The 21,086-nt window shown below is 42.7% G+C and overlaps 1 protein-coding gene and 1 non-coding gene across 2 annotated transcripts in view; one reads left to right on the plus strand and one right to left on the minus strand.

Annotated features, from left to right (window-relative positions):
• FBLN7 (fibulin 7) overlaps positions 1-21,086 on the minus strand; it is an 877,728-nt gene that overhangs the window by 167,350 nt on the left and 689,292 nt on the right. The gene's annotated exons all lie outside the window — the stretch shown is intronic.
• Positions 7,026-7,107, plus strand: TRNAS-CGA (transfer RNA serine (anticodon CGA)). The gene has a single exon. It is a non-coding gene; the product is annotated as a tRNA-Ser (tRNA).

A 21,086-nucleotide genomic window follows, 5' to 3' on the forward strand; every position in this document is an offset into this window, starting at 1 on the left:
TTGGTGATACAAGCATGTTTTTTCTGCAGGTTCTTTTTTTTTCTGTAATTTTTTATTGAAAATTATATTTACATGGCGCAAAGGATATACATGGGGAGTAACTGAGAAGAAAGAAGAGAAACAAAAACGCCGCAAAATGAACAAGCAATACTGCGCAAAATCAAAGAGAGGCTAGAGGGATGGTCTCCCAAATTTACCACATGGTGGGGGCGGGTAGAGACCATCAAGATGATGGTCACACCAATAGTGAACTACATGCTTAACATGCTACCGATGAGCAACACGGCGGACTTTCATAAAAAGCTTGACAAGCTGCGTAACACCTTCCTATGGAGGGGGAAAAACCCCAGACTCAGCCTACAAAAGCTCAGACTTTCCAAAGGACTGGGGGGCCTCAACATAACAAACGTTAAAATATTCCAGACAGCATGCATAGCAAAGCAAGGCCTATACTGGCTCACCCCCAGAAATGACTACACCCCGGCCTGGCTCTCACTAGAAAGAAGACTGCTAGGGGGCATGGAACCTATAGCCCTACTTACTGCAACCAAACACCCAGCAATCAAACACAACCCCATCCTAAGGAACACGAGAAAGGCCTTTCTGCAGGTAGTTTCAACTGCAAAACCGGCCTGTATTGTTTCCCAATGTTAAAGCGTTGCTTTCTGCGCTTCCATTGTTATTTGTAGAACGGGAAGTACGTTTGTTTAGATCGGCAGTTTCTCAGTTCAATTTTTACAACATGAATATTTTCCGGCTGTAATTGGTTTTGTGCAATGTGGTTTTGCTCCGGATCGCTCGTCAGCGGGTGCAGGCGTAGGGTCAAACCAAAGACCAAGTTCAATTTTAATACAAAGTACGCTGCACTCAGGAACTCAAATGATCTATTTTATTGGCACAGATCCCAAGTCTGTCACACCAACGCGTTTCGGCCTGGCGGCCTTTCTCACGGTAGGTGGCACTACTTTTTACATCTGTATTTAAAAGTGATCATGCATCATTACACTCTCCCATTGAATTCTGGGAGTTGTAGTTAAAACCTTTTACCATACAGAACACCTTTTGTGACAGAGTTTTGATAGTATGTTTGTTTTTACCGCAGTGGTTTGCACATGACTGAGATGCCATTGGTCTGTAAGTCATTATTTTGCACAGCGGGTAGGAATGTGCTTTGTTTCACATATATAGTAAGTGACAGTAGGTCCCCATAGTTATCTCTATAGTATAAAAGGTTGATAATTTGTATAATATATTCGCCACACGTTTAGTGCTCGACATTTCATATATATATATAAAATCTATTTTACATGAAACATAAAAAATATGAACCATTCAATTCCAAATCATTAACTAAATTACCAAACAAATAAAACATAAAAAATAAAAAAGACATTCACAAACAATTAGATAAAAATAAAAAAACAAGAAAAATATTAACACATAAAATTAAATTAAAATTAGAAACAAATATTAGTACTAACTATATGAAATCAATATTAGGAAAAGTATTGGAGTCTTGGAAGAATAGATATACTATTCTCACTACAATTTATATAGCAGTATAGAATGTGTAGAACTATGAAGAGATTACATTTATTATTACCGCTCCAAAAAGTGCAAAAGTAGGGAAAGTGTTAGACTTCGGAGGGGTAAGATTTACTTTTCCCACTGCAGTCTGTGGAACAGTAGGTTAAGAGTTGAACTTCAGAGGACTATAATTTACTGTTGCCACTCCAGTCTGTGCAACAGTAGGAAAAGCGTTGTACTTTGGTGTGGTAAGATTTACTAATCCCTCTTTAGTGTGTGCAACAATAGGGAAAGCGTTCGTTTTTGGAGGGGTTCAATTTACTATTCAACATTCCTGTCCATGCAACAGATGGGGAAGCATTGGACTGCAGTGGGGTAAGATTTACTAGTCACACTTCACTTTAGCAACTGTGGTGAAAGCGTTGGACTTAAGAGAGATACGATTTACTGTTCCACCTGCAGTCTATGTCACAGTATGGAAAGAGTTGGACTTCAGAGGGTTACATTTACTATTCCCACTCCAGTCTAAGCAACAATAGGTAAACTACTTCACTACAAACACATTGTATATTTGAATAATCCTATTAATTTAGAAAAAAATAAAACCCTTACTATGAACATTATTACTTAAAGTAATATATATATTTTAAAAAATTAAAAACAATTAAACAATTTACAAAAGCCACAAACAATGTAATAATTAATTTTTAATTACAAAATAATTGTTATTTAATTATTACTTAACTTGCCACCCTTTACCCTACAAACCTAGCAACCCACATCTGAAATATAATGAAATAAATAAGTATAACACAATTTACATAATTGATAATCAATTACATAATTAATTAGACAATTATTAATTAATGCTTAATCAATTATGACTTAACTTTCCAACTAATAACCCAAAAAACCCAGAAGCCCACACCTAAAATATAACTCAAATATATAATCATTACATAAGTTTAAATTAATCAAATATTTAGTTATATATTCATAATTATTCATAATTAATACATAATTAACTTCCTGCCCTCTACCCCAACAAACCTAGCAACCCACAACTCAAATATACCAAAAACAAATCCCAGTATTACATAATGAACATAATTAATGATCAATGCACTGGTTAATAATAAATTAATAATTTCTAAACAATTATTGATTATTTAACTTTCCTACCTATACCCTTACAAATCCAGCAGGTCCCACCTAAAGTATAACTAAAATATATGATTATTGCACGATTTACATAATGAATAAACATTTAAATAATGAATAATCAATTAAAGGTGAATTGTTAATTAATTGCTACCAAATTAAGTTCCCATCCTATTCCTCTACAAACTTAGCCAACCACACCTAAAAGATAAGTAATATAAATCAGGATTAAATAATGTAGATAATTAATATCAATCACATACTCAATTAAATATGATTAATTAATAATTATTGCTTATTCAACCTTACTATCCTATCTCTAAATACCTTAACATTACTAACTATATTTAAACAATTAATAGCAGTTATTCAGACAATAGTAACACATAAAATTAATATATGAACTAAAACACATTAAAATTATTTTTAAAATGATGTTATTTACAAGTGTAATTACATCAACAATATTATCTAACTAGAAAAATACAATATTCTTGACAACGATATTTCTGCATCACAATATTTCTCCCTACAGTTACAACTCGATATTTTGACCAAATACCTTAGAAAGATGAGGTATCTTAGCAGTAGTCAGAAATTAGGCGCAGATGTACACATATTTCATACTACGCAGCACTGCATTCAAACTTACTATATAACGGTGTGTTCGAAAAGGAAGAAACAGAGCATAGCACTCTATGTACAACGATTGGCATGGTGCTGGAGATATCCCCAGTGCTGGATTTCAAACAGGGCTCCCTTGTGTGATGTAAAACCTCGCACCATGGTGCAGAGGTGAGTGTGCAATGCCTATCATAGGATTTTTAGCAGAGCCACATCCTTACAGTACACATTCCTTTGCATAGACTGAATGGTTCTACGCATCAGATGTGTGCTGTCCACTTCAGCAAAAAATGCAATGTAGTGTTTGTGCTGATCAAACTCAGTAACATCCCCTTGAACCAAAGTGGAAAGGAGTTTTTGTGCTGCCAAAAGTGCTCTATTTTAGCGCAAACCACCTTTTCTGCTGTGGTTGGTAAATGACATGTGCCATGCAAAAAGTTAGTAACTCTGGGCCTTAGAGTCAGTCAGAACCTCAGAAAGGACTCCTTATACCCAGTACTCGAAAGACAGTCCTCTGCATTAGACATATTTGTGGGCAACCTGAAGGATGACACAGAGAGTAGGAATTTTGGTGGATGTTCCAGATAAAAGTTCTGGATGCATGAGTCAATAGCAGCTTCATTATGTGTAAATGACGGCTCAAAGAAAATATACAGAAATCTGATTTTCAGAAACTGAGGGGCTTATTTACAAGCCTTGTGTGCTGCCAGAACATCACTTTTTAGGGCTCGCAAGCGAAGCCAGCGAAAAGCCCTGTAGTAAATGGACCTGGAAATTCCACACAGCTCATGCGTGTTATTTCCTAGGTCCATTTTTATTGGGCTTTGAGTGCGTGCTGTTCTTTAACAGAACACGAAATAGGCCATAGGTGGTCGCGTAGCTCAGCCTATGGCCTATTGGTATCTGTTACGCGCACCAAAGCCCATATGTCTTCAATTATCCCGCCCAGACAAGGGCGTGATAATTGAAGACATATGCTGGCGCGCACGTTTTTTTTTCACAGGACCTTTCCCCAGCGCCTGCCCTCCTCTCCTCCGTCCTATCCTTCGGTCCACGGGCAAAACAGCAGACAGGGCACTCCAGCGCTCCAGCCTGGAGCCCAGTAACTGAGGCGGCGGCCCCTTCCTTTTCTGCCTCTGAGAGCCACGCAGTATAATTAGAGTGGCCATAGGTCAACCGTTCAGCTTTCGGATTTTGTCACCGATGACGTGCAGCCATTTAGCACTATTTTCAAGGGCAGGCTGCTTGAGCGGACGGTATGCACTGGTTCAGCTCACTGCTTCTTGGAATGAACTACCTATCATGCTCTTTGGTATAGACCTAGCACTCACTGCTCTCTCCTATTGTGTTGCTGTTTTATATAGCGCGGACTCGACGCGAAGGTATCGGAGCGCTATATATGAGCACCAATTACATTACAGAAGGGCGCATTAGTTTTTTAGGCACGATGAGATTATGGGATTTGCTCAGAATCACAGAATGGTGAGCGGGCGCAGAGACTTGAACCCGGTTCACCAGCTTCAAAGTCAGTAGCTCTGGCCGTTAGGCCACGTCCCCAGTACAGACTGCAAGCAGACTTCTCTCAGGACCTAACACTTGTGCGGTTGTCTTTCTGCACTGCTCTCTAGAAGACTGCTGGCAGCTCCCCCAGACTGACTGGGCACACTGCTCCCTAGGCAGACTGCTCCCCTGTACAGTCTCCTCACAGTGCTCCCCAGTCTCCTCACATTGCTCCCCAGTCCAGACTGCTCACACTGCTCCCCAGTCCAGATTGCTCACACTGCTGCCAGTACATACAGTTCCCCGGAAGAAACTGCTCGTGCTCTGGTGATGTAAGAGCCCACCTCCCCCAACCCCCAGCTGCCCCCATTGTACCTGGCCTCACCCGCATCCCCCTCCCTTCCAGTGTTCCCCCTCCCTCGTGCTCTGGTGACATCAGAGCCCCCCCTTTGCCGCGATTGCAAGGCCGGGCGCGCTCCCCAGGCTCACACATCTGCCTCCCCGCCAGCTCGTGGCCTCCGTCGACTTCTGTTTATGACTACTGCCTCCTGGACTTTGAACCCACCACAGTGACTGTGAATATGAGCAAGTGCCCGGGAGAGGTGCTCGTGCGGGGAGGCGGCCCTTTGATCTTTGCTGGACCCTAAAGGGGGCTGAGCGGAAGGGGGAAGGAGCAGGGACCGTAGGCTCGGGTGAGGCCTGAGGCTCAAACTTTCCCAGGGTGTCTGACTATGCAGTTGGGGGTGTGAGGATCGTGGGAATGAGACACTGCGCCTAAAAACATATTAGCAATTGTTCCCACTAGCAGCAGTCTTCATCGGTCTGGAATATCACAGAATAAGCAATATTGGTAATACATCAGCTTAATAACGGCTTTAAAACAATGCAATTATCACATGTGCAAATGTCTGCAAGGTGAGGGGTTATTGCATGGGCATACCATGTGGGGGGAGGGGGGTGGAGCTGCTCGTGTTAGGGAGGATTCTGACACAGAATCAACTCCCAGTATGATGGACAGACTGAGGATGTGGGAAGACCTTATATCAGGGAACATTTACACAAAAGTCATTACCTCTCTAATTGGGGGGGGGAGCAGGCAAAGGTTGGGGGGGAATGACACTGCCAGGAAAGATTTACATATGAGGCATTACCTAAAGGAATAGGCATACAAGGCCTGTGATGAGATGTCATTACCAGAACGTATACAATGTAGACCTTGTCCAAAGCAGTGATACTCAGAGTAGGGCCGGGTAAGGGGGTCCCTGCGGCCCTCCTGACCTTCACATGCAGTCCCCGTGTTCACAGCAGCAATGTTCACTTCAGTGAGCACTGACATTCAGCAAGATGTTAAATACATGGGGGAGCTTTTATTTACAACCTAACTGAACTTCAGTAAAATATTCTAATGGAGAACCCTGCAACATTTAACCACCCACAGTGCCCCACTCCCATCTTGCTATCATCAGTGCTGCCCTTAGGCTCACCACAGACTACACTTTGCAGCCCCTCCGAAAAACGTTTGAGAGTATCTACGGTCTAAAGGGTCAGAGACAGACAGACAGACACACACACACACACACACACACACCACCCACCCACCCCACCTCCACCCCCCCACCCTACCCCAGGTACTGTAGCTAAAAAACAAATGTAGTCCAACAACAAAATGTACAGATCTCAGTCAACATTGTTTTACCTAGCTCTAACATCCCAAAAAATGCTGCAAGAAAATCTGCTGCATGGTGCCACATAATTAGCCTTTTCCTGCTGCATAATTTAGAGAGCCATGCTGCATAAATGTGTTAGATCAGCTGTCTAATACTAGTGTCATTGACAATGGTAACTCTCTGAAGAGGGTTTAGGGGCTGTCAGTTTGGTGATACAACCCATATTTCACAGGGATCTGTGAAAGATTGCCCATATTTCCCAAGCCACGTGGCAATACAACAAATACAACAAAGGGCCAGTTGGTGCTCGGGGAGGAATGTTTGCGCAGTTGCAGGGTCTGCGTGTATTCCATGTATGCGGGACCTGTTGCTATAGCCATGCGCAGCACATTGTATGCACATACATACATACATATAATTTCTTAGGTGATTTTAACTATGTATAAATGAAAAATGAATACACACATGTCTAGCACGTACGTGCTCCATCACACATTTTTCAGCGACTTTGTGTTTTCAGAAACAAATAAAGCTTTCCATACAGCTGCTGTGATGGCCTAGTGGTTAAGGCGTTGGACTCGAAATCCAATGTGGTTTCCCCGCGCAGGTTCGAATCCTGCTTACAGCGTCTAATTTTATATAAAAATATTTCGGGTGAGACAGTGATTAGACACAGGGCAAACTGTATACAGTCCATCTCTATGCGTGTATATGAGAACTGCAATGGTTAATACGTCACTCATGCATGTACTTATCCACCAATCCGTACGCTTCAACGCGTAGAATGTGACTCCGAAGGGTTAATGCTTAAAGTAAATATGTACACAAGCCCTTGGAGGCACCACGTGCCCTAGAAGTGTGTCTGGGCTGCTGGGTTTACCCATGTGCTGTGAGCACACATCGGAGTGGCAGGGGCGTACCTATCAATAGTGTGGTGTGTGCACACACACACACACACAGCCACACACACAACCACACACACAACCACATGCACACACACAACCACACACACACCACCACACACACAACCACAAACACAACACACACAACCACAAACACAACACCCACAACCACACACACAAACACAACAACACACACAAAACCACACACACACACAACCACACACACAACCACTCACACAACCACACACACAACCACACATACAACCACACACAACCACACACACACAACCATGCCGTCTGTGCACACTTTCACCAGGCACAGACACCATCAGTCGCCACTGCACGCTTTCACCGGGCACAAACACCACCAGCCGTCAGTGCTCGCTTTCACCGGGCACAAACACCACCTGCCGTCAATGCACGCTTCCACCAGGCACACACCACCAGACGTCAGTGCACGTTTTCACCAGGCACACACACACTACCAGCCGTCAGTGGCACACTTTACTTTTAAACATATTCATCTAAAGCGCAGCATGCCACCATTGCTACAAATATAAATACTAATTTTTTGGGCCTACAATTTATAGACTTTTGCTGCAATTGGTGCTGCAATATTTAGCAATGCCATTAGCTTAAACTTAATTAATGCGAGACCTATTGCATTGTAAATGCTTGTTTTTATGTTCCAGTGGCGGATAGGGTTTAGCCATATCTACGAGGCCGCGGAAAGCCACCCTGAGTGGCTTATCATGGCCTCGTAGATACAATTTAAGGCAAAGCAGAACAAGCTGCTGCATTGCCTCACATTGCCTTGGGTGGACATCCATGGGCATTCCGGTGGATGTTCCAAATTGACACCCATGGCATTTGACACATTCCCAGGTTTACAACATGCTGTAAACCTGGGAACACATCAAGAACATATGCCTCCCCATGGATGGCAGAATTAATGTTTTTGTGCAGGAAGGGATCCCTTCCTGCACAAAAACAACATGATTTCATACAGGCACCCTTACACCCTGGTGCAAGGGTGCCTGCGTTGGTGCTAGACAGACATTTGTGCACCATCACTGTAAAATAGGACAGGAATGCACCGTAACTCATAGATATTAGACTCAAATCAAATCAAAATTAACTTTATTCGTTTTTCGTTTTTTGCAAAACCATAAAAGTACAGTCTAATTAAAATTTCATTCATCGTTACAGGGGAGAAAATTTCATGATTTTTAAAAAGATAATAATAAGATAAAATGTTACATTAAAAGATTTTGTATGAATATTAAGAAAAGGCACAAGTTAATTAATAACAGTACATTACAGTTATTTGTTATCCCAGACCAGTGGGTATTTACTGTGCAAATTAGTTTTTTTTGTCCTAAGTACATAAATTGTGCTCTAATCCAATTTTAATCTGTGTCTTACAGTAAATTTTAAAAATGTGATAACAGTCATTATTACCCATTCATCCTCCAGAAACTGTAAAAATAACATTGCAGGACGGCCCCTCCTAAACCTCATGTGTGTTAGTACCGAAATAATCCAGGTCTTTCTGGGTTCACTATAAAATCTACAAAATAAAATAGTGTGTGTGGTGGTTTGGGTGGAGAGGCCATCGCATGGGCAAGGTGGTAGGACTGTTGACCAGTCGATATTAGACTCATAGATTCCAGCCCATTTCTTTTGACCTAGGGCAGCGCAGCAGGAAGGCTTGCGGAACTGCCCTACGCCAAAAATTAGTAAATGAGTCACTGAGTTTGTGATGATTTGGGGCACTGAGTACACATGAGCTATTGTTTGGCTCAGAAATTTTATTGGGCTGGCAAAGAGTACACACGAGCTATTGTTTGGCTCAGTTATATTATTGGGCTGGTGATAAAACTGTTAATCTAATTGAAAAGGTAAGTCCCAGATGCCAACATAATATAAAATGTGAGCATAAATTCTCACAAGGTCGCTATGTCCCAATATTTGCACACCTCCATGTTACATAAGTACTGTAGAATGCACAGAATGTCTGTGACAGAACGCATTGATAAAGGAAATTTAGAAACAACAAATGTAGACGCTGAATCTTAAAAGCCTAATCTGAGCTATATCTCAATGGGTCAACTGAAGCTAACTGCGACTAGGTTCCTAGAATAAGAAGTTACAACTTTGAATCTACAAACATAATGCAAGTACAAGGTAAGTGAAGCTGGAATTATATATTTATTCTGAATGAAAGTTAAGGATTTTATCTAATGCTGTGTGCCATTACGTTAAAAGTTAGTGGCGCTCTCTACTTTTATAGAGTGCGGCATATCTGTTTTCTGTTACTTCAGAGCACTGAGACCCTCATTTACAATATGCACTGCCGGAACGTCACTTTTTATGACAATATGGTGGTGCAGGCCTCTCAATCATATCTAAAATGCGATGCAAAGCCATACTGCATGGCTTTACCTGACCTCGTAGATATGAAGTAAGGCAAGGCAGTGCAAAGCGCTGCCTTGCCTTACTTTGCAGTATATAATGTGGTGGTCCCAGTGTTATTACATCCAAACACTGAAAACGTTTTTTATAAAGCAAATAAAAAGTAATAATAGGTGCTACAGTGTTATTTACACTAAGCACATGCTGCGCATTTTATAAAAACAGTTCATAAAGGACATTCATATGTCATGTTGGTGTGCCCAACTGGGTGGGGGGGAGGAAAGTGATTTGAGTGAGGTAGGAAGGTAAGACAAATAATAATTAATAGTACCACAATCAAATTGTTCGGCATGTTAATAAATGCCACATATTTTTACTATAAATCATATGAAATGAAATTACAATAATTTCCAGCCATGTACAATATACAGTCACAGTGTGAAATGCACTGGTGATAATACTGGCGTCAATGGTGTGACGTTTCGACCCCTAAAACCATGTAGGTTGTTTCTAATCCTTACAGACGGGGTCTTCCTCAGGACCGAAGTAAGGGTGGGGACAGAGGGGCACCGTATCTAGTTTGGAGAGAGCCCTAGAAAGCAAAAAGTTACATCAGAGACGGAAGTGGGCATCAAAGGCTCCATATGGTGTAGCGAGAGTGATGAACACTCAGAATGGGGAGTCAAACCAAACAACTTCACCAAAGCAGTCTCAATGCTGCTAGGGATACTGTGGGCAAGTCATCAGTCGCAAAGTGATTTAAATTACACGTTGGTTCCTTAACCCCTTCCACGCTCATGACGAGCTGGGCTCGTCATGAGGTAGCCTCCTCGCACGCTCATGACGAGCCCAGCTCGTCACGTAACATGCGCTTTACAAAATCTCAGCGTGCGAGCGGAATTCCGCCCGCACGCATGCGGTTAACTGGAATTTCAAAGGATCCGCATCAGTCGAGCGGTCCTCACGTAAGTGCTAATGCAAGGTGTTTTTTATAGGAGAGCGTGAGACGCAGGCAGCCGCATGACGTCCCGCGGGTAGCGGCAGCTAAATGCCTGCTAAGAATGACATCTTCTTGGAAGAAAGACTGGAGATCGAATTTATCAAAACCACCAAGGGGGTCCATTATGGATGTGATTCTCTGAACTGAAAATCTCAAGAGAAGGTGAAATGGGGGTAGCCCTGAGAAATTGAAAAAGGCAAACAAAGTCACATTTCACAAATACATGATTACAGAAGGATGTGTAAGAACATGTCCTCGTTTATACAAGAGGCAATATTTAGCTGGGCTCTATAAGTGTAATGTATGGAAAACATGGAATTAAATGGAATGGCAAGATAAAAGATCGCTACTATCAGCCCAATGATCATATTACCATTGCTGGACAACCTGGGATGTTGAAAGCCATTACTCCTACTCCATAATGAATCACAGTTTGTGGAGTCAGATATGTATATAATATTAGCACTGATGGCATGAGAAATTATGCGAGGTTGTATCAATACATATTCATGAGTGTCTCATAGCGTCATTCTCAACTAGCATAGTTCAAAGTAGAGAGAATATCTAGCTGGGCTCAATAAGTTTAATGCATGGAAAACATAGATCTAAATGGACTGGCAAGATCAAATATCCCTAATGTCAGCCCAATGATTATATCAACATTGCTGGACAACCTGTGATGTAGAAAATCATTACACCATAATAAATCACAGTTTGTGGAGTCAAATGTGTATATAACATTTGCACTGAAGGCATGGGAAATTATGCGAGGTTATATCAATACATATTCATGAATGTCTCATAGCGCCATTCTCAACTGGCATAGTTCAAGGTAGAGAGAATACAACCCAGCCCAAGGTCATGGAATTGGAAATGGGTGGCATGTGGAGGCCTAATCATGTATTGATGCATGCCAATTGGGCATTACTGGAATCTAATTCATTCAAGCCATTCGCAAAGGTGTCCAAACGCACCATCCATTTTGATTCTCTGATAGTAAGAATTGAGGCAATGTTGCCCCCTCCTGGTCCCAGTTCGGCTTTCTCAATCACCAACCACTTCCTTTGATCTGGGTTGTGTCCCATCTGAGTGAAGTGTTCAACTAGGGGTGCCCCTATGACAGAACAACGAATCCTACTCTGATGTTGTAGTATTCTGGCCTTAATTTTCTGTTGTGTCTGGTCCACATACAGGAAGCCACATGGGCAGAAAATCCCTAGATCATGTTCATGGAATTTCAGTTCGTGAAAGACTGTAGCACGATGCAGTGTTGTTTATGTGTAAATGTTTTAGTTGGTATAGTGGTAAGGCATACTTTGCAATGTCCGCACTTGTAATGCCCTTTTATGGGTGGTAAGTTTCAAAGTGAATGGATTGTGGGTTCTATTGGGCTGTCCAAGAATTAATTTACCACATGATCTTTAACACTCATGGCTTTTTTGAAGGAGTGCATTGGTGGGTTTGGTAGGTCAATCTCAGATGATACGAGATTCCAGTGTTTGTTTATTATCTTCTTCACAGCATTGCTTCTGGTGAAAAATGTTGTACCACAGATTATTCTTGGTGACATGATGTAATTCTTGTCCCTTGGGGTCAGTAGGGTTTCCCTTGGGTTGAACCAGGCTCTTTTCTGAACTCTCTTCACCAGTCTTTTCGGATAGCCTCTGGTGATCAAGCAGACACTCAAATTTTCTGATTCAGCCATGTAATCAGTCCTCTTTGTGCAGTTTCTTCAAATTCGTGGAAATTGTCCTACCAGAATATTATCCCTTAGGTCTCGTGGGTGTAAATGTACAGGAATTTATATAGTGCAAATCACCGAGCGGTTTCTAAGCGCTTGCTTAGGGAACCCGTCCTGGTATTCCCCTGTGAGATAACCCCGGCAGGGTATCCGCAAGGTGAAAGCCAGGCATCCCGCCGCGAGGGGCCGTTGTGGAGATTAAGCAAGCTATTGCCCAGAGTCACAGAGTGTGAACCCGTGAATCGAGTAGGCACCGGAGCGAGAATTGTCGAGTCCATGGACATTTTAGGACTCAAGACCCGGCCGAGCCGGGAATTGAACCCTGGTCCCGGGCTGACCTCTGCTTCCAGGTCTGCCTCCTCTAACCAGTGAGCCACACTTCTCCACTAACGGTGGTAACTGTTATATCTGAGGAGTGAGTTACGTTCAGCAGGTTTCCGGTAGAGTGTGGTGAATAGTTTGTTGTCCTCACAGCAGATTTTAATATTGAGAAAAGCTATTTCATTGGCGTCTGACTGGATCGTGAATTTTATATCCTCATCACAAAGGTTGAGCCACTGATGGAATCGGCCCAGTTCTATGTTGTCACTGTTTCAAACATTCAGAATATAGTCAATGTAATCCATAGATCCAAATGGTGGTGAAAAGGATTGTTATTGAAGACATACAGTCTCTCGAAGTTATCCATATAGATAATGGCCAAGTCAGGGGCAAAGGCTGCCCCCCATCACCACACCTTTTGTCTGTATGTAAAAGCATCCTTGAAAAAAGAAGAAAGTTTTCTTCACCGCAATGGTCAAAAGGGCTAAAATGAAGTCTGTGGGTACTCTTATCGGAGCAGGTCGTTGGTTTAAGAACGTCTCTCATTACCTCCAATGCTGGCTCTTGTGGGATGCTCGTGTATAGTGACACAATATCGCACGGCACCAGTAGTTGCTCATTTGGATTAAATGTTTTTTGGCCAATCAGGGTGATGGTTTGCATAGTATCTCTCAAGTAAGCTTCTGTCTTCTCAGCAATAGGTTTCAAAAAGAAATCTATGTATTTGCATAGGGGTTCAAGTAATAAACCGCAACCGGATACAATAAGAAGTCCCGGTGGGTTGCGCACGTCCTTGTGTATTTTCGGCAGAGTGTAGATGGTGGGCAGCCGCGGGTGTTGCTGGTTGAGATAATCAAATTCTAGTTTGTCCAGAAACCCAAGTTCCTGGGCTTCGAATGTAATCTTGAGGATTTCTTCAGCCAGATCTTTGGACGGATCTGATCTCAACAGGGAGTAGCTGACACCAACTTGCAGTTGTCTCATGATCTCTGATATGTATGCTATTGTGTCTTGTACCACTATAGCACCGCCCTTGTCCGCGGACTTGATGGCAACATCCTTGATGTTTTTCAGGGTCAGGAGGGCAGCTCTTTCCAATTTGCTGGTGTTCTGAGTAGTATGTTTATGTATGGAGAGTAGTTTGGTTACATAACTTAGCACCATGTTCTCATAGGCCAAAATCGTATTGGCCATTGCATTGGTGGGTGGGACAAAAGTGGATGGAATCCTCAGTCCTGTCAGAGATTTTGACAGATTGGCTTCAGTGTTTCTGAAAAGTACCTGAGGCGGATCTTTTGAAAGAATCTGTGCAGTTCTGTCTTGAGGTTGAACATGTTGGGATAGGCTGTAGGTACAAATGACAAGCCTTTGGACAGTACTGTTTGTTCTTCCTCCTTCAAAATATATGATGAGAGGTTCACAACTGGATTACTGTTCGGCTCTACCACCTGTATACTTTGTGTCTCGTTGAGATTTCGACGAGGTATTTTTTGCCTTACTCTACATCAAGGAGGTGTTGCTGTGGGTGTTTCCACTCAACATCCATGGAATTCGACATTGCTCCAGATTTACAACATCACGTAAATCTGTGGCAGCGCCAAAAACATACGCCTCCCCAGAGTAGGCTTAACAAGGAGTTTAAATTTCTCCTCGTTGTTTGCTCTTTACATGTATGTAGCACACAAAGAACGAGGAAAACACCTCTCGTGGTCGTTTTTGTGCAAGAAGGTGCTCCTTCCTCCACAAAACAATCATGCCTGCAGCGTAAGCACCCTTGCACCATGGTGGCTTATGGTTGGTCCTCAGCTGCAAATTCAGTGCCAGTGCTGGCTAAAAGGGCAGGAATGCACTGTATCTTGTAAAATATGGTGCATTTCTGCCCTTTCAAATTGGCATACAGCAGCACAGTAAAGTGACTTGGGGGGCTGCCCTAGGCTAATTCTTTGTAAATGAGGACCTGAATGTTTTGAGGAAGTGAAAATGGCACAGTTGAATAGAGAGGATCATATAGTGTGGTCAATAGGATTGAACTGTCAAGTGCTCTTTAGCTGTGACCTGTTTTTTTTGCTCAGATGAAGGCGAGGGTGAAAAGATTGGTTTCAATAGTTTTCTGAACTCCGTGTAATTTTGGTACAGCTCTGTCCCTGCAGAGGACTGTTTCCTTCTTCCAACAGAAGACCGGATTTAAGAATGTTAGTATGATTTTCGGGGTCGTTTCAATCCTGAAATGGATTTTGGTGTCATCAGTGTACATTTGGATTTCACCTGTTACTGCTTGAGGATCAGTTCCAGAAGGCTAAAGAGCAAAGTGGTGGAGGGTAAACCCATAGATCCAATCTCGTGACACCCACAGAGAGCTGATTATTTTTTTGATTCAAAATAAATGGTTGTATCAAGGCCAAGGCAGTTCCTGACATGCCTTCCCAGTGTCTCAGGGTTTGCAGAGGGTTACCATCATTCACCACATTATGGTTCATTGGGTCTGAATCATGGATGAGGAAGTTTTCTTCCATATGCTCCTGGATCTCCGATGACTCACATTCCTATATTCTTGTTAGGTAGGGTACATATGAGTTTTTTATTATTTGCCAATATCTTTGGTCTACTCATGATCCTTACAACTATGTGGTGGTGATCGCATGGGCATGGCTCTATAAGTATGTTAGACACTTTAGCTTTAACGGCCAGTTTAAACACAGCCTTGGTGTACAATGCTTGGAAGGGTGTGAAAGTGAATTAAAGTGATTGTGAAGGTACGAGGAAAGACATATGTTGTTGGGCTGATGAAGAGACACTTACGGATGTGTGTGAAAAATGCCGGGAGGTCTTTCCAGTACTGTTCTCATGAGCAGAAAGTGGTACTCAGGGTGTTTGTATCAAATAATTGTTTAAAAGTTTTGAAAATCTCTCGTATTTGAATACGGACTCATTGACACAGTTTGCAAAATAAGTCTTTTTGACACTCCTAACCACTTTGAGATTGCCTCTCCAATATTCCTTGCTGAGGAGCTTCTCTTTCAAAGACAAATCCTTACTTCACTTGCAGTCCAAATTATGACTCGTTCATTTCTGCTATGTCCTCTCTGGACCATTTGGTGGTCATTTTAATGCCCATTTTTTGTCACCTGTGGTCAGCCTATTGAGGGAAGTAGGTTCATTTAGATTTAATTGTCCAGCAATTGGGTGATCTGGTGTGAGGGGGTCTAATTTGATAGCCACAAAGGTTTTCTCTAACTATTACGTTTGTAGTGTGTGATTGGGATTTGGGTGAGTTGTTACTGCTCCAAAGCTGTATTTCAGCTTTGAGAGTATGACAGAGATGAAGAAGTGGTCTGATAAGATCAGTCATAGGGCCAAGGTGTAAGAGGTAGACACATAGGGCCTTATTACGATATTGGGCAAAAAGCCTCTGCCTGACATGGTAGGTTTAAAGTCCAGCCGCTGTATTATGATGAAGACGGTCGGAGTTTATACTGGCAGACGGTGGGTCAGAAGACCTCATAATCCCTTACGGACGGCGTTTCCGGTGTCAGGATCATGATGGTGGTTTCCGACAGCCATTCCATGTCGGCCTTTGTGACATGGAAAGGCTGTCAAAAAGCGACATTGGGGTCCCCTAGCAGTGCCTGCGTCCCTCTGTGGCCTCCGCATGTGGGCCACACTCCTAAACATCCCTGCATTGTGTGGCAGGCGCCATAAGGGGCCTGTCACACAGTGCAGGGGTATTAACATGTTTACAAACTTCAACTTTCCAATGAGAACTTGTACTGCAGGCGATTTCCACCTGCTGCACAAGCTCCCATTGAAAAATGATGTTTCTGACCGCACCATGTGTCGTCGCATCCAAATAAGGCAGTCGGAACCGATTGACCTGAGGTCGGTCGGTTCCCAATCCGCAAAGGTGTCCCAACCGACGTCGTAATGAGGTCCAAAGTAAATTATATGACAAGAAATATGCTTTGGCCCACTCACTACCTGGATTAAGCAAATTGCCTCGATGTTTTGAGGAAGTCTGCTGCTACGTTAGAGTCTAACTTGTTGGCACAGAGACTTTAATCACCTAAGATTGCTATTATTTGGACTGTACCAGAAGTTTGGTAGACCACCACTGTGATGAATGGTCGTTTATGGCTCATACTTCAGTCAGTAACAATGCATTTGTAAGAAAGTTAAGCACTGTAAAGTACCACAGAGTAGGATTGTCCAGCTGTATAATCAATGACTAGCCTCAGTCCCTTTCCTTATTTTTTGGGTGAGGTTCTGGTGGTCTATGGTAGGATCATTTAAGGTGCCAGCAAAGCTCTTACCAAAACTAGCCACTCTGAGGCAGACAATATCACTTGGTTTTGGACAGGAAGTCAATGATATTCAGGGTGTACTTCTGGATTGAATGTGAATTGATGAGGCCAGTTTTTATGATGGGATTATGATTGACTCCCGAAAATGGTTTCATCTCTGCATGAGGTAGTGAAGATTGGTGTTCTGATACTGTAGTTTCCCAAGTATGAATACTAAGTTCTTGGTTATCAATAGTATGAGTTAAGAGTCCCACTGGAATCGGCCAAGAGAGTAGATTATCCTTCAGGGCGATGATGTTTGGAGATCTTCTGTTGGAGAGGTGAATTACCATTTAAAGAAGGCACTTGAATACTGAATTACCTTGCAACAAATGAATGTACAGGGCAAGCAAGTTATAACAGCTGATACTAGTAGAGTGGTCTTCTCCACACAAAACCCTTGGGGTACACCAAGGGAATCTCAGTGTCCCTGGCTGGGAAACAAATAACTGGAGGCTAATTCAGGGTTGAATCTGGAGCTGGGACCCCCCCCCCACTGCATAAAGGAGAGATGTCTCACCCCACGCCCATACGCACCCATCATATTGGTAGCAATAGCGAGTAGACACTGCAGCACATAACCATCTTCCTGCAGCTTTTGGGTCCTTGTGGTCCAGGTTACTGCCAATTTCTATTTGTTCTCTGCACTGGGGCCTCATGGAGACAGTCTGTCCACTCGCAACTCAACTACATTCTAGTGTTAGGCCTCTAAAAAGCTCCTAGTTAATCAATTTTTAATTCCCCAGTGACCAAACTTAGATTGTTTTTTTTTGTGTGTCCATAGAAAGGAAGGGGCTCCCTGTGATCTGCTTTTATTTGTATATAAATTTGATAGAATTCATATATGATTAATTCATTGTATCTGTATTTTAACCTAAAGGTCAATGAGCGATTGCCTCTTTTATTTGTTTTTTAACATGGGAATTATGATGTATTTTATACACTGTAAAAGAATGCAATTATTTATTCTATTTGTATTTAAATAATTTTACTCTGTATTCTAAACAACGCTTTTGTGGCTGTTTGCCAAAATAAAGTTTTTCAAGCAAGCAAGCATTCTAGTGTTAGGTTATCCAATCTAGGGCCCTGTCCAGTCTCCAAGAGATACTTGCCATTCTAGACCCTCCTGAAGGACATGGCCTCTTCACTTGTCTTCCAAAGCCAGGATGTAGTATAGGGAAAATGTGCCCACAAGAATTAGAACCTTATACATTTCAGCTCAGGAAATTTGTAAGAGTGTCAATTAGATAGTCATACAGCTCCATAGGTTACAGGAAACATTATTTTTCATGCTTTATTAGTACCTAAAATTTACACAGTATAACAAACAAATGCTTGTTTCAAAATAGAGACCTCCCAGAACTGTCCTTGTACTTTCAATTTGCCATACAACCACTTCATGGCACTAAATCTGCATACTGTCCTGATAAGAAGGAGCGATCGAATGGAACATAATATAGCAACTCTCTTAAGGATTGGAATATAAGGGATGATTCCAGAGACACAAGAAATGTGCTAACCCTCTGCGGTATTCTATGATCAGCTTTTAATATAATCCACACGGGGTGGCACACCTCAGACATGAATAAACCCTTCTACATCTTGTTTCTAAATATTCTTTCACCGATAATATATATGTTTGGAAAGTGAACCACTTTGGTGTGAATGGACCACTGCAGTGTGTGATAACTTATTGGACTAAGTGATCTTTTCTGCCATACTTGTGATGTGATCTTACACTGCCAGACATATGTGGACAGAGAGACTGGTTCAGGCGAGAATTGGAAAGCAGGGTGGTATCCTTAGAAAAAGGTTTGAAATAACTTGATGTTTCTCACAATGTTGAGGTGTGAGATATATTGACAGTGGGGGAAGAGAGGTATGCCAACATGTTGGACAGCAGGAGATGCATACATTATTATACTTACGTGGCTTAGAAACAAAATAAAGGGATGAATCTGGGAATCAGCCTGGCTAATTAGGCTTGAATCAATGGTGTCCTGGAATAGATGGATTTGTGATATCGATTGGGAAGTGATATAGAAACAGCAGACTATAATCATCTAATCAAAGTATATGACACTGCATTGTATGCAAAAGACAACAGAGCAACAGATAAGGAACATTACAACTACCCAGATGTGGCACAAATGGTTTCTCTCCTACCGGAAATGAGAGAACATCTAGACGCCCCACTGACAGGTACCTGATTACCTTTCCCTGACAAATAAAGATATGTGTGCACTGAACCTTGCATCAGTGTTCTCATCTGTGAGTTTGATAGACACCAATTAGCAGGATGTAACATCTTATAGTTTACTGTTGATGCTTAATAACAGTGACAAGATTCTTAGCAAAGCTATTGCAACTAACTGTTATGTTATATGTTATATGCTGTTTGATACCACGCTCAATTACTACCAGAGTATCCTGGCGCGAAGTGATCAAAAAGAGAAGAACAGAAGAATAGGGCCGACGGGGAGAACCTAAAACGCCATTTTAAACAGATGGAAGGTCAACTCTCTACCTCCCTCTGTCTCTGTCTCACTCCCTCTGTCTCCCTCCCTCTCTCTCTATCTCCCTCCCTCTCTATCTCCCCCTCTCTCTATCTCCCCTCCCTCTCTCCCCCCCTCTCTCCCCCCTCTCTCTATCTCCCTCCCTCTCTATCTCCCCATATCTCCCTCCCTCTCAATCTCCCTCCCTCTCCATCTCCCTCCCTCTATCGATTTCCCTCTCTCTATCGATCTCCCTCTCTCTCTCCCTCTCCATCTCCCTCTCTCTTTCCATCTCCCTCTCTCTCTCCATCGCCCTCTCTCTTTCCATCTCCCTCTCCCTCTCTCTCTCTATCTCCCTGTCTCTCTCTATCTCCCTCTCTCTCCATCTCCATCTCCCTCTCTCTCCATCTCCCTCTCTCTCCATCCCCTTCTCTCTCTCCATCTCCCTCTCTCTTTCCACCTCCCTCTCTCTTTCCATCTCCATCTCCCTCTCTCTTTCCATCTCCCTCTCTCTTTCCATCTCTCTCTCTATCTCCCTCTTTCTCTCTCTCTATCTCCCTCTCTCTCTATCTTCCTCTCTCTATCGATTTCCCTCTCTCTATCTCCCTCTCTCTCTCTCCCTCTCCATCTCCCTCTCTCTCTCCATCTCCCTCTCTCTCTCCATCTCCCTCTCTCTCTCTATCTCTATCTCCCTCTCTATCTCCCTCTCTATCTCCCTCTCTATCTCTGTCTATCTCCCTCTCTCTCTCTCTATCTCACTCTCTCTCTCGCTATCTCCCTCTCTCTCTCCATCTCCCTCTCTCTATCAATTTCCCTCTCTCTCTTAGGGACACCAGAGTCACCATCTTCAACTACGCAGATGATCTGCAGCTCATCTTTCCCCTAAACACCGAGGACTCAGTGGTAGTGTTTCAAAACACCATGTCTCACATCCTGAGTTGGATGAGCTGCAGTCACCTGAAGCTCAACCCAGGCAAGACTGAGTTGGTCTTGCCTGGGCGGAGTGTACTCAGCTGGAACCCTGGCTTTTGGCCTGCCAGCATGGGAGCCCCACCATCTAAATCGCCCTCAGTTAAGAGCTTAGGAATATTCCTTAGCGAAGATCTCTCTCTGAAAAGGCAGGTCAGTGCAGTGGTGTCCTCCAGCCTTTTTCAGTTGAAGAAAATTAAGAAAATTGCTTGTTTCTTCTCTCTGGAAGCGCTCACACAGATTGTCATCTCCCTGGTTCTGTCTAGACTGGATTTCTCTAATAGTCTTTACCTTGGGCTCCAGGTCGGCGAGTTAAAACGCCTCCAGCTGATTCAGAATCAGGCAGCCAGACTCATTCTGAATCTACCTAGGAGGCAGTCTGTCAGATTGGGCCTAAAACAATTACATTGGCTGCCTGTTGAGCAAC

The sequence above is a fragment of the Lissotriton helveticus genome, chromosome 6, assembly GCF_964261635.1.
Source record: "Lissotriton helveticus chromosome 6, aLisHel1.1, whole genome shotgun sequence".
In the NCBI taxonomy this organism is placed as follows: Eukaryota; Metazoa; Chordata; class Amphibia; order Caudata; family Salamandridae; genus Lissotriton; species Lissotriton helveticus.